This window comes from Pleurodeles waltl, chromosome 3_1 (genome assembly GCF_031143425.1).
Source record: "Pleurodeles waltl isolate 20211129_DDA chromosome 3_1, aPleWal1.hap1.20221129, whole genome shotgun sequence".
Taxonomy (NCBI): domain Eukaryota; kingdom Metazoa; phylum Chordata; class Amphibia; order Caudata; family Salamandridae; genus Pleurodeles; species Pleurodeles waltl.
This window is the reverse complement of record NC_090440.1, coordinates 860583064-860610711: the sequence shown is the minus strand read 5'-3', so window position 1 is coordinate 860610711 and position 27648 is coordinate 860583064. Positions and strand designations below refer to the sequence as shown.

Below are 27648 nucleotides of genomic sequence, written 5' to 3'. Positions count from 1 at the left end.
CAAACATAAGCACCACACATCATCCCACAGGCACTCACACAAACACCATCCAGATGCAGACATACCAACATCCACAATTTCCACTGTCTTCCCCTCCTCCTCGTCTTCCACCTCCCTTCCAGTTCCGTCTACACTCACACCTGCATGCACTACATCCTCATCCACTACCAGCATCACCACCACACCTAACAGAACACACGCCTCACTGGCACACACCTCTACAACAGCCATGCACACGTCCTCTCTGTCCTCTCCCACTGTGTCTGTCCTCCCCCTCCTAAAGTACACAAGCACTCAGACATCCAACAGCCATCTACCTCACGACACCATCTAGCCCATGCACCTGCACCCAAAATCAGCAGACAGACACCTCCTACAAACACTCCCTCTTCCTCCACTCCCAAACCTTCTCCCTCTCCCCGGCCCAATGTCCCTAAAAAGCTTTTCCTATCGACCATTCACCTCTTCCCTACCACTCCCCACCCCAGTCCTGCATGTCTGGCCAGGATGGCAAAAACCCAGCCTATCACCTCAGCCACCCAGTCCACGGGCCCAGTAGTCACCACACCAACTTGTAGTGGGAAGAGATCCAGGGCACAAGTCCTGGGAGCGAAGGAGCCCACACCAGGCAGCCTGAAGGGTAAGGAGCCTGCCCCAGCTGCTGCAAGGAAGACCAAGGAGCCTGCCCCAGTTGCTGCTAGGAAGACCAAGGAGCCAGCACCAGCAGGCAGGAAGGGCAAGGGCCCTGGGGCAGAAAATCTGACGGAGCCCCCATCACCAACCATGGTTGTGCAGCCATCCAAGGCTGCAGGGGATGGGCAGGAGCCTCCCACCACCAGCAGCAGCATCACCACCACCTCCATTGGGCAGCCGTCAGAGGCTGCAGGGGATGAGCTGGAGCCTCCCCCCACCAGCAGCACCACCACCATCAGTGGGCAACCATCCGAGGCTGCAGGGGATGGGCTGGGGCCTCCCCCTACCACCATTACTACCACCTCCAATGGGCAGCCATCTGAGGCTGCAGGGTATGGGCTGGAGCCTCCCCCACCAGCAGCACCACCACCATCAGTGGGCAACCATCCGAGGCTGCAGGGGATGGGCTGGAGCTTCCCCCCACCAGCGTCTGCAGCAGAACCACTACCATCACTGAGCAGCCGTCACTTCCGGCGAACGGTATGTAGTCCTGCCTCCATGGGCTGCTGTGCGGCCTTCTCCCCTGCAAATCCAGCGGGTATGACATCCCACCTGAGATACTGTGACCTTGCACTCCCCAGGATCAAGAGCACAAGGAATGATGCCCCCTCCAGAAACAGTGGGTAAGACACCCAGCAACCCCAGCCACCCCATGATCAAGAGCACAAGGCACAATGCCCCCTCCAGAACCAGTAGGTAAGACACCCACCAGCCCCAGCCACCCCAGGATCAAGAGCACAGGGCACAATGTCCCCTCCAAAACCAGTGGGTAAGACACCAACCAACCCCAGCCTCCCTAGGATCAAGAGCACAGGGCACGATGCCCTCTCCAGAACCAGTGGGCAAGTCACCCACTCGAGAGACTGTGGCCTTGCACTCCCCAGGACGAAGCACAGGGCATGTTTCCCCCTTGAGAGCATGTGGGCAAGTCACCCACTCAAGAGACTGTGACCTTGCACTCCCCAGGACAAAGCACAGGGCATGTTGCCCCATCCAGAGCATGTGGGCAAGTCACCCACTCGAGAGACTGTGGCCTTGCAATCCCCAGGACCAAGCATAAGGCATGTTGCCCCCTCCAGAGCATGTGGGCAAGTCACCCACTCGAGAGACTGTGGCCTTGCACTCCCCAGGAACAAGCACAGGGCATGTTGCCCCCTCCAGAACCAGTGGTCTTGTTTCATCTCCAGGCTTAAGTGCCCCTCCCTTCCCCCTTAAGTGCCTGCCTATTTACCAACTGATGCCCCTGCAGTGTTCTCTCCGTGTTGCTGCAGGTGACAAGTGGGGCCTTGGACTTTGGCCTGTGGCCATGTGGCCCACGCAAACTGTGGACTGGGAAGTGTCCCTTGATCTGTACAATTGTAAATATCTGTAACATTGGCTAAGTTATTTTTATACTGTGTTGATATTATTACACTCACTTTAGTAAATTCATTTTGTCCTTGCATTATTCAGTTGATTTAGGGGGAATAACTTGTTTTTTTGTGCATTTGGTTGTGTGTATTTCGGGTGTGTGTTGTGCGTGTGTGTGTCACTCTCGTTTTCCTCCCCCTCTCTCTTGTGTGCTAGGAGGCTGTACTCAGTGCTTTAAATGGGCCGGTACTCTCCGGTACTGAGTACCGGCACTTTTTTATTTTGAGAGGGAGAGTACCGGCATATCTCAAGAAAAACGTAATACTTTTAATTGGAGAGTACCGGCACTTCTCAGAAACAAGCAGGTACTCTGGTACAGAGTACCAGCACTTCTATTTTCCCATTTAAAGCACTGGCTGTACTCACCGTCGTCATCTTCGCCGTCGTTGGTGTTCGTGGTGGAGCAGCACGTAGAAGATTGTGGGGAAGACACGCAGTTCTGGTTCCATGGCGGCGTGGTTGTTCCTGTGTATCCAATGGTGAGTCCTTTCCCTTCTGAGCTCAGTTTCCGCCAGGCTTTTGATGTCATTGGTACCACCCCGGAAAAGGTGGCGGATTGGCATGTCTTAATACGGTGGGCGGAACATTGACTTCTGCCTGGCTGTAGGCGGCTACCACCGTGGTGCCTGTTGTTTCTGCCCTGCCCTGGCGGTCGGTGTGGTAAAGTGTCTGTCTATCTGAGATCTATCCACCATGGTCATAATTTGGTGGTAATTACCGCCAGCCTATTGGTGGTATTACCGCCACTTTTACACCAACTGCCAGGGTTGTAATGAGGGCTTCTGTCTGTTGCAACGATGTAATAACAATGCATATTTGTAAAGAAACATTCACCCAAGGGTATCTTGGTGCCCAAATAGCTGTTTACTGTTACACAACTGTTATTTTATCGACATTGGAAGGATGAAGGGCAGAGTGGACCCACCAGGATTCAAAACTGTCAACATAACATCCAACACAGAGCCCTGCAGTAGATGCATTACTCCTCGAGCCACAAGACCCAATCGGAGCATCGCCTTTGCTAACCCATGTATCCGTATGCTGAGGAAGTGTTCTACGATCTCAACTTTCAGCATCTTAGCGGAGTCTTCAATTTTCTTACTTACTCTAAATAAAATAAAAATAACAGTTGCACTTATTACGGTATTATTTTCAAAACTCCTAAGCACGAAATAAACGATCCCTGCTCTAATTATGGATTCACCCAACGAGTGAACTTTCCATCTTCTCCCCGAAAAATATAAAACAGAAAAAGGAGTTCAGACATGAAATCCCGCTCACCGAATTAGCGTTATAAAATCAAACGAAAATGTGCAAGACTCCAGAGCTGTGGTAGAATTAGAAAAAGTCCAGGAGGCTTAATTAAGAGGAAGCACTGCAGTTCAGAGGAGCTTGGAAGTTCCCTTCTAGGGTATGCTTCCATGAGATGCAAGTGCTTAAAAGCAGAGAGAGGTGGGCTAGGAGTTCATGTTACAGTCATATGACCTGAGGGATGCGGGGGTGGTAAATTAGGGTCCCCCTCATTTTCTGTGATGACTAAGCTGTTTACCAGTTAATAAATAGAGCTGCTGTCCACGTCAGCTTCGTATACATAATTCAGATGACTTCTATGCATGTAATTGCCATCGCGAAAAATATGTTTTTCCTTCTAATACTTGGCTTTGGGAGGCAGGTGAAGGTATAAAGTTGGCTGGACCAGTTTGCAGATGCAGGCCTGTGTTTTAAAGGTAGTTTTGCATGTGGAGAGTGGGGAGATGGGAGGGGGCAGCTGAGGTGACCAAAAGTGTACAAGCGGAGCTGAGGACGAGTCAAGCAATAATGAGAAGGCTGTCTCCAACGTCCTAGAAGCCATGCGGTGGACGTGCTTTACGTTATGGTGATGCTCCTTCTAATGACAAGTAATGAGGTAGCAAATACTGGGCTAATACTCCTTCCAAAGAGATCTGAGGGTAAACAGCAAGTCATACGGCTGAATCCTAGGAGGTCACCCATCCAATGTCACCAATGAGTACCACCGAATAAGGGATTGTATTTGTGATTTTCAGTACAGAGAGCAAAGGAGAGTCTAGGTGGGCGCCTTATACAAATATGCCTTTTAGGAAACGTCTTGCCTTGAGGATTCACGCATGATACATGTCCTTTGGTCTTTATCAGACCGTGTTCAAAACACTTTACTAGGACGGAGTCCTCCGTCCCTGTGAACACAGAAAAAGTACCATCAGGCCTCCACAGAAGTTCCGTGAGTCTAAGAGTTTACGAGGTACCTCGTCTATCACTACTATATGACCTCACCATAACCCCTTAGATCAATGTTGGTCCAGAAGTGTCAGATCTGCACCGGATTTCCACGATACTCACTCAGTATGGAAATGCGTTCCATTTCCATTAACTGCATCTAAACTTAACTTGAGTGGATATACTTAAAATCTGACATTGATCCAGCCCTCTTAGACCTATGCTGTACACCCATGGTTTTTCAAACGTTGAAAGACGGAATTAAATATTTTGGAGTGCGCAGTAAACGTGGACATCTTCTAAGATGCACAGGTTTTCTTTGGACCGCAAACCGAGCCCCGAAGATTGTATTTGTTCTGCTTGCGCTGCACTCTGCTCTTTACCTGCACCAGACTGCAGCTATGGAGTACCTTCGTGTAGTTCCCACACTGCTGGTTCTCTACAGGCGCCAGTGTTGGACAATGTACTGTATTAACAATGTGTCCCGAGAGCACAACAGACATTTGCTCCCATATTTTGCACTCTGTTGTCAGGATCTGTAATAGCAAGTGTAAGATCATGGGCCTGCGTGCAGTAACACCCTTTCCCGGGAAAGAAGAATCAGATCCCCCTTGTGGTGTTCCACGATGAGCCACTAAGCATGGGCACATATGTAGTGCAGCTGCAAGGCACAGTGGTTGTGCCATCTTCGCACTGAGATCGCCCCAATTAATGCCAAGTCCGTAATAAATCTCCAGGGATGGAAGGTCATAGATCTCAACCTTAGGTCAAACTCTTGGGTGATGAAAATGGAGGTCAGCGCTAGATCTCCCCAAGACTCATCAGCAAGTGTGCAGCCAGGGATCTCAGCGCCCTCAATGAGGAAACAGAACAGCAGAGTACCTACAAAAAAGGAGCCCGGGAAAAAATATTACTACCAGCTCCAAATTGTACAGAGTGAGATGAACGAGTGACTCTTGCCCTTTTCAAGAGGACTGTGTGGGAGCGGACACATTATAGTCGTATCTACCAGGGAAGACCTGGCCTACTGGGGATTTAAGCAGCACCAGAAGGGCTGGTCTGACAGGTCACTGTGTGATAAGGTTTTTGTCTGTTTGCTGGCCTGTTTTATGGTCTGCTAGGCCGATATTTCCATATACGATATTACTTCCCTGAAATGCATGCAATCTTCCATACATTGGAAAACACATATAGAGCGTGTCTTTCCAAGTTCCAGTACAAAACTACGCGATTTCCAAATATGGGAACGTTTTTTCTGGCTATCTGATTGGTTAATGGGAGCCACTTTAAATTTATTGCCAAGGTCTGTTTTCTGTTATGATCAAACCATGGTAACTACAAAAAAACGGGTGTGCATGTATTCAGGACCGTTTGCCAGGCTTGAAAGCTAATGATTCCCCCAACCACCCACCTCTAAATGCAATCACTCATTCTCAGTTTACCAGGGGTTTCCCTTGTTTACCAAGGGTTTCCATTTTCCCTCCTGTGGCTAATCTAGCCATGCAAGAGATGCTGCATCAACATAATACGAGTGTCATGGATCCTAAAGCCAGTAAGGATAAATATTGGCAAAGCCAATAGGTCTCGGCAATAGGCGACCTACTGTCTTTGGCAATGGGGTGGGGGTGGGGAACGTGAGGGCGGGTGGGGATGTGAGAAACCGGCGGCCCACGCTTTTTGCTGCTGCAGTGCTGAGGGCAGAGCACGAATGGGGCAGAGCTGCAACAAGACCCCACCTGTATGTGGGCCCCAAAGTTAGTCGCACTGTGGGAGTAAGTACTTTCAGGTCACCCGGGTCACTGAAGGACCAGCGCACGAACTGAACTCAACATGAAAACCTCGTGAACATAAGGCGGACATTTTTCTGTTCAGCTCGGGTGCCAAGCCTCCGATGAGTAGCCCAACATTTGTCACATGTGCCCACAAAGCCGACTGTAAACATCTTTGCAGAAAACCCCATCCATTTGCACAGAATATGCCGCTCGAAGGGTTCTGCTGGGCAGGGCAGAGACAAGGCCTCATTTGGCATTCCTGGCCAGCACTAGGTGACAGTGGCCTGGCCCATGAAGTCGGACACTAAGGCCCATAGTTATACTTTTTTAGCGCCGCATTTGCGCCGCTTTTTAACGCAAAAGCGGCGCAAACTTACAAAATAAAATTGGATTTTGAAAGTGCGCGCCGCCTTTGCATTAAAAAGCGGCGCAAATGCGGCGCTAAAAAAGTATAAATATGGGCCTAAATGCCTGATTGGGCCCTTAACTGTGTGAAAATGATCCTAGACTGCGAATAGTGAGTGTCCACAGTTGGTCAGGAAGGGTAAAAAAAAAACAATAGCTGCTGTTACTGGTTTGTAAGGAATGTCAGGAAAGCAGCACTGATGCTATTGTTGGGCGCATCGCTGTGCAGAGGGTGAGTCTGTACAACAGAAAAGACTGGAGCCCCCCATATAAGGGGTAAATGCAGGGCACCAAGTTCACAGACAGACTAGGTCAGCAGCAAGATGGAAAAACCAAGGTACGAACCAAAACTTCGTCAACTAGAGGGATAGCTCTCCTCTCCAACCCCACAGTCAAGCAACCTCTTCGGGCCAGCACAAACAGGGCAAGAAACAAACAGAAAATTGGCAGAAAGGTACAAACAGAGAGCTAGAAACGATGAAAAGGCGCAACCCGAGGGCAAGAAACGAGCAGAAAGTCATTAAACAGAAGGCAAGAAATGAGTAGAAAGGTACAGAGAGCAAGAAACAAGCAGAAAGGCAGAAATAGAGGGCAAGAAACAAGCATAAAACAAATAGAGAGAAGCAAAGGGCAAGAAACGGGCAGAAAAGCACAAACAGAGGGCAGGAAACAAGCAGCAAATGGGCAGAGTGGCACAGAGGGCAAGAAACGAGCAGAAAAGTACACACAGATGGCAAGAAACAAGCAGAAAATGGGCAGAGAGGAATGGAAAAAAATCAGCCACATGAAATAAACCGAATGACAGGAACAATAGTTCTCCTAATGTGTGGTGGGACTGGTCCTCCATTGAAAACAAAATAAAAAAAGTGGCCCTGAAACAATGTCTAAAAAATTGCCACTGCGTACATTAAAAAGTAGTTGGCCGGTGCTCTCAGGAAAGGCCAAACACCTGAAAAGGCATGAACTATGTATGCCCTTGATGAATGGGGATACTGCAAAATGGAGCAACGATGGTGCCAGCAAACGGGAAGACTATAGGCATGCTGAAGCCCAAGATGCAAATACAGGCTATACAGCATGTCTCGGTTCGAGACCTAAAGATGAACCTGCATACCCTGTGTGTTTGGTAGTAAAAGACAGCCAAACATATACCTGAGATACCCGAGGATCCCAGTGCTCTTGCACCCTCTGTGCTAATTAAAACTACGACTCATTGGAGCCCCCCTTAGAGGAACTGTTTCATCTGCCAAAATACATTTTTCGTAGCGCTCCTGCGAAGCCTGACACAGAAATAACTAGAGAGACAAGAAATGGCCCACCAGCCCACGCTGCACTCCCTCCACCTCCACCCCGATCTGAAGATATTTTCAGAAAAAGAGGGACAACAAGCGGCTAACCTTGATATATATCTAGTGGCTTCAGGATTATTCCAAAGCAGATTAGACCAATTGGGTAAACCAATGCTAAAATATACAGCATCATCGGGCGATGGTCTTGTTCTCACTTTCTTTTTTGTCAGGGCCCTTGTGATGTTTCCAGTTTCCAGTGAATTGTGACCTGAACCCGTTTTGATGGTGTAAGTGCTCATTGTGATACAGTTACTTCATTTTGCAGCAATGTGAGCTCTGTGATGATGGTCTTTAGGGCCGTGTGGTGCTGTTGCACTGGGCACCAATGTCAAGGGGGTGCCCTCACGATAAGAGGCTGAGCCAAGATAAGAACAGCCTCCGAGATGTTTGTATGTGGGGCATTTTTCAGTGGATAATTACCACAGCATAACTCTGATTGTTAATGGCCTTGCGAGAGAGATCAAAGCTTCGACAGATTGAAAGGTGTGGGTTAGAACCGTGTTGTTTTTTTCCCATTGGGTAGCAATATGATTTCGTTAGTTTGACACCCTAGTCGTTGTGTTACATTTATGGGGCAGATTTACTTGCAATTTATGTCTGGTTGGGATCACAAAAATGATTCACACCTGGTGCAGTGTTGTTTTGGGGCTTATTTTCCAGCGCACGTCCTGAAATTATTTGGACAGTATCTCTAAAGTAGCACAAATTTTCAGTATGGGCTACTTTACATCAAGGGAGCATGCCATGGGTGGTACATGGACATTTCCATGCACTCACTAATAGATTTTCAATCCCTATCTACTAACTTTGGTAGAAAGGGATTGGCATAAAGGAATTACACCTCAAGGCAGGCGTAAAGTTAAAGAAAATATTTATTTTCTTCAAACCTCTCCAACTTTTCGCGTGAGCTGCACAGTACAGCACATATACAAGATGGTAAAGTGTTAAACTTTGTCAAAGCATAGAATTTTGTTCTGGAAGGGCACCTTCTTGTATAAAACATAAGCTTAACATCATTCAACCATCTTTTGCACTATGGTGGAAGCGTGTGTACATTGGTGCAAGGCAGACTAGGGTAAGCCAGCACTATAGAAGAGAGCAACAACACCATATCTTAGTAGATTTGGTGCTGTTGTGCTCTCTCATTTTTTAAACAACAAAGCTCAGCAACTTTGGTTACTGCGCATTATAAAAATGGAGTTAATCTGCCTCTTCGATTCTCCATGCCTACCGCTCTTAACATATAATGCCTACCAGTATGATGACATGTGACTCCCACACCTCGTAGTATTCACTGTCTTAAGTAACATTTCAGACACATTGATTTGCACTCTTGTGTGACTCATTGTCTCTGTATAATACGTTTGTGATTTAAAAAACACTGGGAGTTAAACTGGGAGGAGGAGCACCATAAAATAAATAATTGTGAGATGGGGGATAAGTAGAGACAAGATGCACCATTGAAATGTAGTAGTGAGGGAATCCATGAAGAAGGAGGTAACTGGCGCGGCAACAAAGATGTTGCACTGGGCGCCACCAATGCTAAAGTCGGTCTTGAGTGCAACTAGTGTTGTTGTTGGCATCCACTGTGATGTGCAAAGTGCTTGTTGTGAAGTTGCTAGTGTCTGTTGTGATGTACCAGTCCACTTTGCGGTTGTGCCCGCTGTAATGTTGTAGAACCCCATTGTGATGTTGTAAGTGACTGTTGTGATGTTTTAGTGCCTGTTCAGATGTTGTCAGTGTCAATTGTAATGTTGTAATTTTTCATTGTGATGTTGAACCAGGAGAACATAATCCTCTTATTTAGTCTGCGTAGAGCAGGAAGTCTTGTGTAAAACTGACAATGACTACTCCATGAGTGGAAAACATCCTTTTTTTCTGGCAGCCTTCAGCTGTAAAATGCAGGTCAGGGAGATAAAGGCTACACATAGCTATTGTGGTAAAATGCTAATAACATAGTAAAATGTTTTTAATACAGAGATATAGTCTTATTGGTTGAAAAGGTGACCAATCAGAATTGCAGAACCAGTATGTGTATGATAGGGAACCCTTGCAACTAGTCTAAACATATTTGTTTATTTACTGTCATAACCCCTTTCAGAGGGTAACAGGGCAGGCAGGAGCTTCCAAGGACAACTGTGAGGGTTGTCGCCTTATACTTGTACTGTCCTTTGCCTGACCTACTATGGGCTCTGAGTAATTGGGCCAAGTACTATCCTTTCCGTACTTGACTTTCAGTGGTAGCACTAATCAAAAAGTCCAAGACTCTTTAGTGGGAGGTGCGTGCAGGGTATACAAGGCCTCGCAACTCAAAATGCCTGCAGCGTCCCCAATTAGGTGATTGTCCAGTCCAATAGTGATTTTAGTATAAAAGCAGTATTTATCATACATGCAAAACATGACACATTGAAAAAATACATCCAATTTAAGGCTAGTGCCCTGGCATGGAACAGAGCTGTATTTCCCCTCTGTGGTAGCCTTCTTCCCTCCCTTCCCCTTCTTTCCACTCTGACTCTTAATCTCCGAGTAGAACTCGGGAGGCGACTCAAGGTGCGGCCCACCCTAGCATGTGCATCTAAGCCTGGCGTTCGTCTTAAAAGTCAGCTTTCAGGTGGCAAACCAACACCCTAACATAAGTCTTCATGAAGGGCCTGCAGCTCTGCTACAATTTTACCTGACTGTGGTCTCCGTAGTGTCTGGGAGCTGGGATTCTTCTCCATCCACATTGCCACAGTAAGCAGTGTGCACCAATTTCTCCAGTGTTCAGTTGAGCTAGTTGTTACAAGTTAGTCGCAGATGGCCACAGTCTGTGGGCACAGCAGTTCCTTCTCCACAGTCCTTTGGAAGAACGGCTTCTGGTTTTGTTTCTATGTCCTTCCGCAGATTGCGGGGACTCCTCTGACACAGTGATAGCTACAACGGTCCTAGTGACCTCCTCATGCATCCTAGGGTCACGGGCACTGGCAACAGTTCTGATGTGGTTACATTTTCTGGGTGACAGCCCCTCCAGTCTTTGGTTGCCCCCTACTGACACACAGGGGGGGTCAAAGACACAGGTGATGGCCAACAGTCTCTGTGCATCAGGCAATGGTCCACACAGTCTCAGCAAAAGGAGATGACCATGGCATCCTTCGGTGGCCTCCTCCGGGTATATGAAGGGCAGAAATCTGGGTGATGGGCTCAATGAAATCAATGGCAGCGGGCGACAGCCCAAAGCTTCCCGGCACCCCCAACATGGGTTCTGACTTTTGGAAGAGATCTCTTCATCGATGACCCCCTAATCCAGATGGGTGACTGGTAGACCATAGTCCCTAGTCCTGGTTCCAGCAGTAAAGAAGTCTTGGCAGTCTTCATTTTCTTGATGAGACAGTGTTGTTCAACAAAGTATGTAGCACGGAGTCTCAACTTTACTATCCAAATCCAAATCCATACATATATGTGGTTTAGTGTCTAGCTTTTAAAATTTGTGTTTGAAGTATCAGCTCCTGTGAAGTGCTTTCTCCTCTGCATTGCCCTTTGTCACAGGCACAGTCTGCAACAGCAGGAGTGGCTCCAATTCTGAATGATTCACAGCATAGGCCAAGAGAGTAATGGGGAATCCCACCTGCAGGCAGCCTCTACTGCAAAAATGCCATGTAACAGTGCAAGAGACTAAGGGCCTGTTTTAGATATTGGCAGACAAGTTGCTCCGTCACAACGGTGATGGATATCCCGTCTGATGAAATCAAAATTTCATTATATCCTATGGGATTTAGATTTCGGTGGACGGGATATCTGTCACCGTTGTGTCGGAGTAACTCATCCACCAATATCTACATGAGGCTCCAAGGCTTCTTCTTTATCAGATTCTCTGGTAGTACCAACATTATTAGTCCCATCATCTCATTGACAATGAGCCCAGCCCCCATTGACCATTAACTCTTCCTGGAGACAAAGAGCCCTTTGATGTGCACAGAGGATGCTCTACTCCTTTCAGTGTGTGTCCCATCACAACCCTTAGGAATCTCAGCAATACACATCTCCTGTCTGAGGTTGCAGTCCTCAAAATGTAAAAAACTATGAACACACTGCGCTGACTTACATATACAACTTACATATCAAAACAACTTGGAAAGGGCAACAACAAATGAGCAAAGGAATACTACTTCTACATATGTATTATTTATTATTATGTGTCATTTATTAGTTGTACAAACATAATTTTTCTTTTAGTAAAATAAGACACCTAGGCTCTCATTACAACTTTGGCTGTATTTCGTCAAGACCGCCGCACTGGTGTCCACCGAAATACTGCCCGTGATGGCCGTCTCCTGATCGCCGCATTACGAGTCACACACACAAGACTGCCAAAATACGGTCGAGTTCCAAACAACGGCAAGCCAACCGAGGGTGGGAGAGAGGCGGTCCCACCACCAGCATTGTCACCACGTCAAGACTCTCCCTACAATATTATGAGTCACAATTGAGCACGACAGTGAACCATTGGCGGTTCGCACCACCATGCACCAACCAATTGGATACAGTTACTGCCAATGGGGGATTGGGGCCCATGACGACAAACACCGGCGATGACGGTCTGTTATGTGGCAGCCATCACCGCCGCCATATGCCCCCTACCTGATGACCTCCACGACGTGGGCTGCTGTGTGTTCCTCACAGGTAGGTGGGACGACTGTAATGGGGGGCAGAGTGTAGGTGAGATGTGTCTGTTTGTGGTTTGTGTAGGCATGTGTGTGTGACTGAATGGGTGGTGTAGGTGTGGGTGTGCGTTTAAGTGCAACAGGAATGAGTTTTCCTGTCATCAGGTGTGTTACCACCAGGGTTTTCATGGTGGGGTGATTGCCGCGAAAACCCTGGCAGTATGCACCCTCATAATACAATTGGCAGTGTGTAGCATGCCACCAGCTCGTAGAAGGCACCCGCCGGCCGCGGTGGTCCGCCTGCACTGGCAGGATTGGTGGCAGTGTGGCTGTTTTCAGTCGGCCACACCGACTTCCTCGTGATACATAGGCGGTCCGCCTGCACTGGCAGGACTGGAATCGCAATAATCAAATTGATGCACGTTTGGCACAAAAGCACTGTTTTACTGACATCCACCAGTTAGCCGCTCCTGCAAATAACAACTGTTACTGCCCTAACCTTGACCAAAAAATATGCAATAAATTAAAATGTTTGTAGCCACTGAACACCAAACCTCTACCTAGGAAACTCCAGAAAAAATAATAACATGCCCCAAGCATGCTGTAATGTTAAGAGGAGCCAAAGTGGTGAAACCAATAGCATGCTGCATAACAAACAAAGCCAATCTTACCCCTTAATTTGGCTAACAATGTCTATGATGATGTAGTCAGGGGTAATATATAATTCAGTATAAACATATGTCCACAAGGGAGGGACTCGTGGCTGAAAAACAGTGTGGTAGCAGATGACCAAATATGAAGTAGCGGCATGCTTGGAAGGAACAATCTGCTAGATACTAACAAAAACCATGCATCGCTTGAAATTAAATATCGCCGGGGGCTCTTGATAGCGCAGGTGTTTTAATAAAAATGATTAATGGGTGTTCATGTATTCTGAATAATTGATTTGCGTAGAAAACATAATAACGTAGAAAATATAATGCACGCATTTGAAAAATGTGATTACGATGAGTGGCCGTCAATATTCACGAATTGAATTTTCTAATCAATATTAATGTGAAATGCTGAATATATGTTTGACTAATGTAGTAATATGTCACATTAGGGGTTATGCATTATGTCGTAGCTTTATTAATTGTGTGCCTTAACTTAGCGAAGGTCTTGGCCTACTTGCCAGGCCGTATGTCAAAAGCTATATTTCTTAACGTTTAATAAATGGCTGTCCTAGAGAGTTAAACTGTGATTTTCAATTTTGCATTGTTTAAATGTGCTCAGAACTGCAGGGTTCTCATGAGAACCAATTGCTAGAAGATGCTGTTCTTGCTAATGTAGCATTTTGTGTGTAATATGTGTGAGACTGACCTTCTCAGGAGAAGAACAATGAAGACACCGACTGGAGTAGAAGCTGCAACAATATTGTTACCTGACAAGCCGGATGATGAGGACATTGCAAGACAACCAATCAACGACATGTGAACGGAGTAATTGTACAATTCATAGATTTGGAGTTTTAGTTTTATTGGACAAAGTGCGAACATGCGATTAATCAACCAATAGGGATTGGAGACATAGATTTTGTAGTTTTAATTTAACAGAACTGCACTGGGAGGGGATAGCTCATTCTTGCCCATTGTGTGTCTTGACAAGAGACATGCTTAACTTTATTGATTAAAGACTTTCTGTTTCTGAACTTTGATGCTGAATCCCGATGCCTTGCTGTTTGACTGATGTCCTGAGGACGAAGAATGACTTTGCCTGCTGATCCACATTTAGGATAGGTATTATGAATTAGACTGTTGGTTATTATGCATATTTGCTTTTTCTTTCTGGGTACCAACTGCAGTGTTTTGATAGAGCCATAGTTAGATGTTTATCCAAATTTGTGTTTCTAAATTGTTTTTACATGAAGCCCAACATGCTGATGCTAATCGGATGTTAGTTAAGGATCCTCACTAATGAGATTCTGCTAAATATAGAATAATGCTTGATGGTTATCTTTGCTGAGCTCAATGTATGTAATTACTCTGACACAGTTGACTTTGTTATTAATTTGCACGATAACCTTAGAATGTGTTGTAGTTCAAGCTTTGATTAGATTACGTTTCTTCCGCCACTTTGGACAGCCGATATTGTTTCTATATATGTTTCATTTGATTTTGAGATTAATCTACATGACTTTAGCATTGTTAATATAGGGAAATAAATATTCTCACTTTTACTAAAAGGTGTGATTATTCATGACTGAAAGGTCATGTTGAGTGACAATTACTGACTATTGATTATTAATGTCATTGATTATCATTGATTATTGATGTGGTATATTAATCATTGATTATTGATCTGCATGTACTGGAGCTAAGGTAAGAACAGCTAAATTGCGAGTCAAAAGGTTAATCAACCTATTCGCATCTCCTTGTAAGTTCACTTATTAAGGTCAGATGCGCTAACACTCTCAATGAACCAAGGCTCCTCTGCAAAATAGATGGGAACAGCTCAAAATGCTGTGACAATTACTAGACAGGCGGTTACAAAATCCAACCATTTATGACTGTTTAAATCAAACATGTGTCCTCGAAGCTGGTAAACCTGAAAGAGATGAGACAGCAGGTTGACAACTGAAGCTAAAATATAACCCCCCGCCCGGCACTCAGGAAGCCATAACAGACCTCAAACTTGATGGCTATACAATAAAGGCTGCATACAAATGTGACAATCCTCATGCTCCTAGTACGAGGCAGAACCAAAATGTCAGCTCAGACACCTTATTTACACCTTAATTGATGTATGCAGACGAGTCTTGAAAATCTGACCGCTTTTGAAGTGTAGAATGGCGGAGATGCTGGCCATGCACGCACAGATACCCAAAATAGTAAAAGGACTGAGCGCGGCCATCTTGGGTGAGAAGGGCTCATGCATACCGACACTAGACACGTTTGACCATCAGTGCTCAAGTAAATAAACCTACGAAACTTATCACAATGTGAAAAAACAACACAAAAGTGATCTCACATACTATAAATATGAATCCTCTAATTCACTACTTTCACTACTCTAAGTGTGCCAATGGCGTGACTCTAACTGGATTTGGCTTGATCACACAAAAATATGGCAGCCACGATAGAATGGAGGCCAGCCCTAACAGAAACTACAAAAACGAATCTGTAAAAAAAAGAATAAAAAACATTGATGCAAAAAATAAGTCATTGTATGCAAGAGATAATACATCCACATAATGGTGATAACTTTCACAGAAAATTGAATACTATCCATAATGGGAATTATAGTAGTTCTAGCTCAACCCAAACCAGTGTTCTGAGCCTTAACAGAAAAAAACAAATAATTGCTCTATACATAAAATGTTGCATCCACACAGTGGTGAATGATTATAAATAAATAGAAAACTCTAAAAATGACTGAGAAGGCTAGACCAAACTGGATGTCCCTACAAGCACATTCAACGATTCAGTTATTATTGAATGGAATAGCATGTCCCCAAGAGATTGCATTGTTCAGTCCATGCACATGGGCCTCCAATGTGAAAATCCAAAACACTTCCCTATGCTTGCATACTTCCTGAGACTCCATTCTTTGTGTTCTGTCAATCTTTTCCAAGATCAGTCATCTAATGCCTTCTGGTTTGTGACTACACTGAGAATAATGTTTCACCATTGGAGCACATACTTTTTTAGTGCATATGGCTGAATGATTCTCTGTCAGTCTTGTTGCAAGGGAGCGAGCTGTCTCCTCCACATAGCCCAGCTCACAAGGGAAGAGTAGAATATAAAAAGATAAAGAATATTATTCGTTTTGCAATTAGTAAAAGTCTTCAAGTGTCCTATATGTTTCTGAAGTCTATAGTGATCAGTCTCAATATCAGAATCACATGCTTTGCACTTTGTGCATTCATAATTACCTATAATGGGATCACTTCCATCTATAGTCTTCTGTGTGAAAATATTGTTCAACTGCAGACATGATCCAACAATGTGATCTTTAAGATTTTTATAGCACCTGAATGAGAATATTGGTCTTGGCAACTGTTGACTCTGTCCACTGTCTACATTCGAGATGTGCAAATTTGCACACATGATCTGGTGAATTCTTTCATTCAAAGATAAGTGCCACATGATGCATGCAATTTTGGTTTAGTGTTGCGTTGTCTGTCCTGTAAAGGCAATCACTATCCTAGTAATGGGCCTCCTGAATCAATCTGTGGGGGTAACCCCTGAAGGTAAACTTTGCTTTCATCTCAATGGCTCTGCGATCGTAGTCTTGTAAACTGGTACAATTTTTTCGCAATCAAAGAAATTGACTGAAAGGGATACTTCGTTTTTGTGTCCTGAGGTTTAAGCTACTAAAATGGATTAAAGTGTTTCTTGCTGTAGGTTTCACATAGAGATCCACTTCCAGTTGGTTATTGTTATCTCCAATTAAAATATCTAAAAATCCATCCTGACTCTGACTGACCTGAGCCGTGAACTTCACGTTGGCATAACATAGGGTAATCCAACTAAGAAATTCCTGCAGCTGCTCAGGCTCACCAATTCAAAAAATAACATCAATGTATTGAGCCCAATGGGTAACAGACTCAAAAAATGAAACAACTTCATTGTAGATATATCTATACTCAAATTTGGCCATTTAGATATTTGCTATTATGGGGGCACAAGATGCCCTCATACTGACTCCTTCAATTTGTTTATGGAGCTAGCCATTAAATTCAAACCTATTTTCTTCAAGCACAATATGGAGACAGTCCACGATTAAAGTTTTAAGACCTTCTATAAGATATTCATCCATGAACCAACCTACAGCTTCACTAGCTTCCTTTTGAGTGATGTTGCTGTAGAGGTCTTCTATGTCAAATGTGACTAGTGTCTGTCTAATAGATCAAAAGGCAAATCTTCTATCTTATTAATGATCTCTCTCGTGTCCTGCATATCTGAAGGAATCTTAGAGACAAAAGGTCTCAGGATTGGAATCAACATATTTGGAAATGGTTTCTGTAATGGAACCGATAGTAGTGACTACTGGGCGATATGAAGGGTCCAATCTGTTTTATGTATCTTTGCACCCCATAAATACTGGCCATTCCAGGATGTTGAATACTGAGGTACTCATGTTCCTTCTTACAAATGTCTCCATTTTCAAGGGCTCTCTTAGACAGACGATCAATGACTTTCCTAACTCTTGGGGTATGGTCAATTCGGACTGGAGTATAGTTCTCCTGATTTCTGAATAATAGTTCATTTTAGTCACATAGGAATGAGTGTCAAATATCACAAATTATGTAATATCATGTATGAAGCAACAATAATGTGTATCATTGGTTGTGAAAAAAAATTGCTTTTGAAATTGATTTCTTGTGATTCTGTTCATAATTGTTTGGTTAGTTTGGTGTATGTGTGGTGTGTGACTGTGGATGCAAAAGGAATATGGATGCAATTTATATGTACATACTAGGGGCCAGATGTAGCAAATTCCGATTTTGCGATTTGGAAATTGCGAGTCGGTGCGACTCGCAATTTCCGATTCGCAAAATCGGATGCAGAACGGTGTCTCAGACACCGTCTGCGAATCTCAATGGGGTCGCAAAGACCCACCTCATTAATATTAATGAGGTGGGTCGCATTTTGTGACCCCATTGAGATTCCCTGCACTCACAGGGATGGTGGCCTGCTGGAGACAGCAGACCTCCATGTCTGTGACTGCTTTTTAAATAAAGCAGTTTTTATTTTTTTGTATTGCAGCCCGTTTTCCTTAAAGGAAAACAAGTTGCAATACATAAAAAAAGGAAACCATTTGGTTTCGGTTTTTCAGAGTAGGCAGTGGTTCATTGGACCACTGCCTGCTCTGAAAAATCATTACCGGCGACATTCACAAAGGGGAACGGGTCCCATGGGGACCCCTTCCCTTTTGCGAATGGGTTACCACCAGTGTGACACTGGTGGTAACTGCGAATTGCTTTGCGACCGCGTTCGCAGTCACAAAGCAATTCTGCATCGCGGTGCGAGTCGCAAATAGGAAGGGAACACCCCTTCCTATTTGCGAGTCTCATTCCCATTTTGCAAGTCAGTACCGACTCGCAAAATGGGAATGAGCATCGCGATGCGTGTTTTGCATGGCGCAAACTGCGATTTTCACAGTTTTCGCCATGCAAAACGCTACCTACATCTGGCCCTAGGTGTCTTATTTTATTAAAAAGTTCTTTATATGTTTCTACAACTAATATATGACAGATAATAATGGATAATACATATGTACAAGTAGTATTACGTTGTATTTTAGTTCTTGCCCTTTCCTTGTTGTTTTGATATGTAAGTTGTACATGTAAGTCAGCACAGTGTCCATAGTTCTTTACATTTTGATGTTTTTTTTTCTCCCTGTGTTGGAACTCGAAACATTAGCAGGGGACCCCTTTCTTTACAGAGGTTGCAGTCGTCACCATTCCAGACTCTTGGTGGCCTGGTCTTCTGAAATGCAACCCACAGACCTCCTTACTATATACCATCCATTGGCACACACATGCAACCCAGCATGCATTCACACATATAGCACACTGTCAGGCCAATGGTGAATTAAGTTCACAGCAACAGAAATTTATAGAGACAGGCCTAAGCTATGGTGCATATGCATGACCTGTGTCCGCCATGACCAAAAATCAGTACAAGGGATCCAGATTTCGATGTAGCTGAGGCACTCAGGTCAGAGGTGTAAGTCTGTCACCATGCAGGAAATTTCCGTCCCAATATTTACTTATTTTTGAATTTATGTGTAATAGGGTTGTGTTCTAGCAACATTTGGATTGGTTGCTAACAGCGCAGCAGAAAAGCTGTTTTGTATATTGACTGCATTTCTCTAATAGGAGTCTGCAGATTGCTGTAAGTTAGTCTTAGCTGTGCCCAATCGCGAATCCCCTAAAATGCAGATTTACAAAATGATTTGCTTTCTCATACAGTGAATTGCGAAAAATCTGTCTTGTTTGGTGTGCATATTGTCAAGTTGTAAGTACCTGTTATTTTGTAGGTACTAACTGTGAGATTTGGTGTTGGTTGGGAATGTATTGTTTTTTGGTGTTTTATTGCCTATTTTGACCCTGTGTGTGCTCAGGATGGCCTGACGCCCTCCACGCACATGGTGGCTCCAAGCTGTCTTCTGCACACGAGCAGGAAACCTCTCTGGTGCAGGCAGCAGAGGCATTTCCTTTTAATATTTTCAGCCTAAGTTGCTGATGAAGGTCTTCCCCTGCAACCAGGGTTGTTTGCTTCCCTTCCCTGTAATGATGATTGGCGCACCATGCGCACTGACTTCATTACAGGGAAAGTGAAAGTAAAATGAGCTGATCGACTCATTTACTTTCATTTTCATCGGAGCTTGGGGGCACATCTCAGTCCCCCCCAAGCACTGAGCTCAATGGCACAGGTACCGTTGGAAGAGGGAGAATCTCCCCTTTCCAACAGTGCCCTTCTCTAGTGAATCCCTGCTTGGGGATCACTACAGGAGGGTGATCCCCAAGAATGAATCCACCACTAGACACCAGGGAGGGGGGAAGCATGAAAGACCCCTAGGCCAAAGGCTTTCGCTGCCCCTGGGTATTTTTTTTAAAATTCAGGCCCATAATTATACTTTTTGATGCAAACAAGCGCCGGTGCTGGTTTGCGTCAAAAAATTTACCACCGGCTAACGCCATTCCAATGTACCAGGCGGGCACCTTATTTATGGATTGACGTTAGCCGGTGCTGCGGGCTGGTCTGATTAAAAAAAAAATGACTCTAACCAGGCAGCGCCGGCGTAGGGAAGAATGGGGGTTGTGCGTCAAAAAATGGTGCAGGTCAGGTTAGACTCAAAAATCATGGCTCTAACCGGACTTGTGCCATTTTTTGACGCATGACCCCCACTGAAATGACTCCGGTCTTAGCAAAGTCCCCTGGGCATGGCCATTGGGCACAGTGCATGTAGGGGGGCCCAAGTTAGACCCCCCTATGCCACTTAAAAAAAAAATACTTTACCTCAACTTACCTGTACTTACCTGGGATGCCCCCCCATCCATGGGTGTCCTCTAGGGTGGGTGGGTCAGAGACCATGGAAATTAGTCCACAGGTCCCTTAACGCCCGCCCTGACCCAGGCGTTAAAAAATGGCGCACAGCAGGCTGTGTGCCATTTTTTAAGGCCCGCCCCCTCCTGTACGTCAAAATGACACGGGAGTATAAATAAGGCGCACAAGTGTTTAAGTCATTTTTTGGATGGGAACGCCTACCTTGCATGTCATTAACGCAAGGTGTTTTCCCGCATCCAGAAAATGACGCACACTGCTGAATTTTTACATTCGTGGGCTCGGGCGTCAAAGTATAAATATGGTGTTAGGTTTGCGCCTAATTTGCGTCAAAAATGTTGACGCAAACTCGGCGCAAACAGAGTATAAATATGCCCCCCAGTCTTTCTGTCTCCCATGATGCAGATTGGGGCAATATCCCTTTGTGTGCACCCATCAGTGGGGCGGAAAGCCCACTAGGCACCAAGGATTTTTTTTAGTACATTGTAGGGGTGGGGCCTGCCCACAATGGGCAAGGAAATGCCCCCAACCCTCCCCAAAACTTGGCCACGGTCTTTCTGCTCCCTCGGGGAGCAGATGGGGGTAACTACCCTGCTCTGCCCCCTGGGAGGCAGAAAGCCCACTAGACACCAGGGAGTATTTATTTTTTACAAGAGAGGTTGGAACTGCCCACCATGGGCATGGCTATGTCACCACCCAAAATACATGGGGACACAATCTTTCTGCTCCCCTGGGGGGCAAATGGGAGTAATTACCACTGATATGCCCCCCAGGAGCAGACAGCCTACTCGAAGGGAATTAAAAATATAGAGGGGTGGGGGTTGCTCTCCACCAGAGGCATGGTTATTTATATATAAATACGATTACAATACAATACAATACAATACCCACCCCAACTGAAGGTGGAAACAGTCTTTCTGCCCCCCTTGCGGACTAAAGCATCTCATCTCAATAGCAAGAAAGAAGACATTTCACTCTTTTGGGTGTTGATTTTACATATGGTTCAGGAGAGCTTAGCTAACTCCCAATATCATCCCACTTGCAATGGTAAACAGCTGCACATTTTGGGCTTGGATAGGCTGCCACCTGCAAAAAACTACCAGACCCAGACAGTTCTGAAAACTAGACATCTGAGAGAGTCCAGGGTGATGTACTTCACATGCACCCCACACCATTTTCTAACCCACTATGCCCTGCAATTCTCAAACAATGACTAAAAACATATTATCCTCACATTTCTGTGAGGAAACCTTCTGGAATCTCTGGGGAGCAACATATTTCCTACTATACAACATTCTCCAACTCTCCTGATAAAAATAGTACCTCACTTGTGTGGGTGGGCCAAGAGACCCTGACACAAAAGGCCCTATGTGGAGAGATCAGCAATAGGAGGAGCTGTGGGATTTGGGGCCATGCTCAGCTGCCACCTCATGGAAAACCACCAACCACAGCCATTTTTGGAAAAATTAGACAACCACAGGATTCCGGGGTGGTGTGCCTAGTGTGAATCCCATGAGGTTTTCTTACCCACAATGCCCTGCAAACCTCCTACTTCGCCCAAAGTCACACATTTCCCATACATTTCTGTTATGGAAACCTCTGGAATCCACAGGAATTCACAAAATTCAGACCATCCAGCATTGCCTCACCTGTGATGATACAAATGCTGGTGATGCTGGAGGTATCCAAAGTAATGGTGTCCAATAGTGCTTATTGTAATCTTGTTAGGGTCCCTTATGATGTTGTCCCTTTTCTTTGTGATGTTTTCAGTCCCCATTGTGGTGTTCTAACTGCCCAAAGAAATGTTACTGCACTTTGGAGCCATTATGATGGTATTAGAGCCCTCTGTGGTGATCAAAATATCCATTGTGATGGGGCAACTAACCATTGTGATGTTTTTAATTCTTAATGTACCAAAGTCCCTGTTGCAATTGTGTTTTATCGACTTTAGAATCCACTGCGGGTGGTGTTATCATCCACTGTTATGTTATAGGAGCTAATTGTGATGCTGCAAGTGCTCAGTGTAATGTTCTGTCTTCATTGTAATATTGTCAGTGAACAAGGAAACGTTTATGATTTTCTTGGTCATGTTGCGATTCCTAAAGGGTCAGCAAGGTACTGGTCACAAACCATGAAATCTAAAACTCCTCTTCTGTTGCACAATTGTAGTGTTCTGGCAACACTCAGTGATTCACTGTGCTTTGAATGAAGCACTTGTGAGTAATATAATTTGTACCATTCAGCTTGTTAATAGCAACACTCGTTATGTACAGTAAACTCAAAAAGGAGATCCGGTGCATGATGTGTGCTACATCACTGACTAATGTTAATAGGTTAGAAGTATCTGACATTCAGTGGCTTAACATTGCCCCCCCACATCCCCTGCAGTCTCTGCGGTGAGGGGGCGGAGCTCCAGGGTTCCCCCTCAGCACAGTACGCTGTGCCTGGGTGGTGGGCTTTGGCCTGAGAGCTTCAGAACGGATCCGGGCAGAGGACTCCTCTATTTACTTTCCAGGGGGGGCTCCCTCAAGTTTCATTACACCGCTGCTGACATATAAGGCTGCCTGGCCCAGTGGCTCACCACTGGCTCCCCAATGTAAACAGGGCTACACAAAAAAAAATCTCCTGGCTGCAACTTGCTACGTTGCTGGCTGCCCGGGGTGGCAGTGCTGGTTTCCCAGTGCCACACAAGGCAGCAGGCCTTATCAATCTTTGCGCCTAGGATATGGAGCACCACCACCGTGGGCACCAGGACAGCACTCTTCCCCCTACCCCACGTGCGGCTCCAGTTTAGAACAGTCTTGAGGTTGCACTTGCATTAACAATACACTTCTGCTTCCGGAACCCAGCCACCTCTCCTATTACTGGTTGACTGCATTCTTGCCTTTTACCCTGTGCAGCGCTCTTTCGTCTTTTGGCTAGGTTCGTGATATGCAAACAACACATACATGCAACTGGCTGCTCAGTGTTGCACTGTTGTCTGTCTACTGCAACGTTGCTGAATTTCCAGTGTTCTACTACTGGCTGCAGTGTGCCAACGCTGCTCGATGCCCGGTTAAACTTTGCCCTGAAGTTGGCATCCCTGTACCGCACAGATTCCTGCTAAGTGCTGGCCCTCTGGCTGCCCAGTGTCACACTGCCGGAGGCCCAGTGCGGTGCAGTGACCATATCATTTTTCTCCCCATTGAGGCAAAAGTCAGCCACGCTTGTGCTAATGATAACCCCTCGCAGTCTGGTCGGCCCGGAGGCCTTTCTGCCTGCCATTGCCAAGGGCTGAGTAATGCAGATAACTACTGTGTGAATCCTCTTCGAGGTTATCACCAGTACTAGGCTCCTTCGGTTCCCTCACCATAACTTAAAATGCAAGACAGCAACAAATGTCAGAGGCCGCCATTAACAAATGCTAGATTAGGAATCGGTCGTCATTCCTTTTGCACCCAGCGTAGCTCATACGGCTATTTTTACAACGCACAGATCACGCATTTACAAGCTGAAAAGTCTCTTGGCCATGATGACAGGTGTTGTTTTTCGCCGATTGGCTGGTACTCTTTTACTTGACTTTGCAGAAGATTCGAACGAACTTGAGGAACAGCTGGACAGGTGGTCACTAACTCTGAAATGCTGGTAGGGCTGGGACAGAGTCAATCACATGTAAGGTTGGGCTTGCCCAGATATCTGCTAATATCCGTATTGGCTAATCTGATTAATCAACGATTAAAAACCAAATCCACTCCAGTGGGAATTAGACTTCTGGCGAGTTACTCACTGACACCAGGAGCAGGTGGATTAACCCACTCAGCTATCTCAGTAGCCCATCAAATTAAATGTAGTCCTCACACTTCCCACGTAAACTCTGTCCGGAGAAGTAAGATGCTGTCCTCGGCCTGGTGGGAGTCAATCAGACTACCTTCTCTTGGTTTCAGCCCCCTCCTTGTACTATGTTCACTATTAATAACAGTACGTGAGATTCGCCTATTTTAAAAATATTACTTGTACTATAAAGTGCACAGAAGAGCTCAAGAAATTCAAAACGCTTTGATGGTCGACTTGAATTTTAACAATGAAAAATAACATAGCACAGTAGAGCGTAGCATATTATGTGATCTATAAGATACTGACACTGCTCTCGCGTGTGCCAGGCATAGTATAAAAGTGGGTCAATAGAATACAGCGCTCTGCTTGAAATGCGATCTGCAGAGAAGAGCCAGGGAGACGTCGCCTCTTTACTCTTGTAGAAGACGCCTTACCAGTCCTGGTCCAGTGGTCTGTTTTCCTGTCGGGTCCTTGCGTGGCAGGTCACCTGGACATGTCGCCGTGGTTTCAGCCACGAGTCCATGTGCGCTTGATCTAAGATGGACTGGGCGAGCTCGCTCAATGCTGCTCTTTGGCGCTCCAGCTCTCAGACCGACTAACTCTGGCAACAAAACACATTCCTGGGCGTGTGCTGAAATTTAAGGTGGAATCCGAGCAGCGCAAACTGCTCGAGAGCGGCCCTGAATCTGATCTACTCCCTTTAGTGACCTGAATTGGGCAATTCTGTGAAGATTAAACACATAAGGCACTGATATTTCTGCAGATTCTGCGTTCATTCGAACCCCGAAAATGCAGAAGTCTCAACGTTTTTGCTTTCCTCCGCCTTGCCGCTTTTTATGCCATTCACACTGAACATTCCCGTGTCGTCTTCCACCAGAATGGAATGGTGGTCATTTTTTTTTCACAAGAGGAAAAAGTTACAAACGGAGAGAATTCAGCAATTCCAACTTTTTCAAAATGTACAACAGTTACATTTTTAGAAGTTTCTAATCAACAAAAGCAATAGTTTGTGTGAGTTTAAAAGTAATATTAGAATTAAAAAAATGTTAAAAAATGATCAGAAGAGCGTTTTGAAGCTGATTTTAGCCTTTATGTGAATTCTGTCGAAGAAAGCTCCAGGTCTCTGTGTTTAGACTGGGTCTGTAAAATGTATGTATTAAAGATGTGAGCACAAAAAGTCTTCCCAAGCAGTTTACAATGAGTGGAGCTCCCCCAGGGAAACTAGCACACACATGTATATCCATTATGAAAGCTTATAGATTCTGGTCACTCTTTTAATGTTTTTGTTACTCTAAAGGCCAGGCAGGAGATCATGAGAATTAGTAAGGTCAATGTTTCCACTATTCTACACATTCAGCAATTATTAAAAATCATCGCTATGGTTCCAAGTACAACTTATATTTTGCTGCGAGGCTTCTGGTTAATACATTAACAGGTTGTCTAATAATGAAAGATGCTTACAACAGGTCACATGATTAGGCTTTGGATAACTAGAATGTATCACTTCCTAGAAAAGTAAAAACAGCTCCATCATGAAATAAATAGTTTGTGGGTTCAAAAAATAGCAATTTGTGATGTTTGTGCATTTTCCCTGCAAATTCTAAGCAGCCCATAAAACCTCATTGTTCCAGGCTTGCTCCTAAAAATCCAATACCCACAGGGAGGTGGGGTTACCAACGAAAGAATATGAGACCAGGATCCCCCTGCCTCATTCTTTCACCTCAAAAATAATTTAGTTGCAAAGAGCTTTTGGGAAACAGAAAGGATACACAGCACTCTATCAACTCAATAAATAAACCAGACTCAATCATCTACAGTAGGCGTTTGGCGAGTTATTTGAAGTTTTCCTCTGCCTTCTCACACATCCACTTACTGTACACTATTCGTCTGACAGTTGCCAATTAATTCCAATGAGGAATATATTCCTTGCATCTCTAATTAACAATGCATTTAGCTTTAATTAAATTTCTTCAAACAACAGTGCAACAGTCCAGACCAGCTCAAGATGCCTCACTCCGGGTGATGTTCAAGCCTGGAAAATATTACAAGTAGGAAAACTTTTCTGCTTCCAAAGCTATGCATTTTCATTTGACCTCATTGCACTGGTGCCTTACTCACCTATCCATGCAAACACTCCAAGTTCCTATAATTTGAGTTAGACTGATTAAAAATAAAATACACTTAGGATGCAACAGATTAACTTGCAGAATGCCAGAGACCCCTTCTTAAAATAATAGTTTGAGTAAATTTGTATTATGCCAACGTAGCCTAGGGCAGTGGTTCTTAACCTTTTGACTTCTGTGGACCCTTACTTAATCATTACTGGAATCTGGGGACCCCCACTGAATCATTATTTGAATCTGCCCCCCCCCCCATGCAGTAATTACTGGAAGCTGGGGACCCCGGCTTAAGGAAGATCAGTGAACCTTAACCTGAACCTTAAAACCTTAACCTGAACTTAAAAAAATATTCAAAAATACAGAAGCAAACACTCATCAAACAAATGCACAAATGACAAAATCTTTAATTTAATTTACAAACAAATATACAAATAAATCAAAACGTTAATTTTAATGGGAAGGTTGGAGTTTTTAAAATTTAACTGAGGCCATCCATCGTCCATACTACATTCTGTTTGATGCATTTGCACTGTTCCCAAGAATCAATCTGAGAACACCAACTTAATTTGTGCCCTCCAATTGCAAGTCCTTTCAGGCTTTCTGGACATTTCAAAATAGTCAATTTTACATTTTGCTTTTTTCTTTACATACAATCTATTATTCTGTTAGTATTATTTACTTTTCTAAGCTGTTTCAGCCCTCCTGATTAGGAATTGTGGCTCCCAAGGGGTCCCCGGACCACAGGTCAAGAACCACTAGTCTAGGGAATTCATGAAGTTTCATACTTCGGTTTTTGTATGGGGGAGTGCAATTAAAATGAACCCAGAGCCTGCAGCTGGAAGTTCTTGCCCATAATGGATTGAAAACCAGGCTGCAGTGATTCCAAACAACAGAATCAAGCTTATATTCGATTCTCTGATCCCAGATTTCCAAGACTGGGAATGTACGTATTCAGGACAAGGGTTGACCCAGCCAAGAAGCTGCCATTATGTCTCCCTGCTACTGCAGACACAAGGACTTCTCTGAGCAGGGAATGGAAAATGAGCAGGGTGATGTAGAAAACAAGGTAAGTGATGGCTGCTGTTGGTCCAGCACAGCAGTGGGAAAGTTCCAATCAAATTTTTTATCTTAAAAAACAAATAGTCTTCAGCTTTGCA

At 44.8% G+C, this 27648-nt stretch overlaps 1 protein-coding gene across 3 annotated transcripts in view; it reads right to left on the bottom strand.

The window, feature by feature from the left end:
- LOC138284700 (gap junction beta-5 protein-like) overlaps positions 1-24969 on the bottom strand; it is a 53400-nt gene extending 28431 nt beyond the window's left edge. For all 3 annotated transcript variants that reach the window (XR_011201445.1, XM_069223781.1, XM_069223780.1), the window contains exon 1: positions 24806-24969. The gene's annotated coding sequence lies outside the window, so the exon portion shown is untranslated. The remainder of the gene's footprint in view (positions 1-24805) is intronic.
- Positions 24970-27648: the final 2679 nt, after the last annotated feature.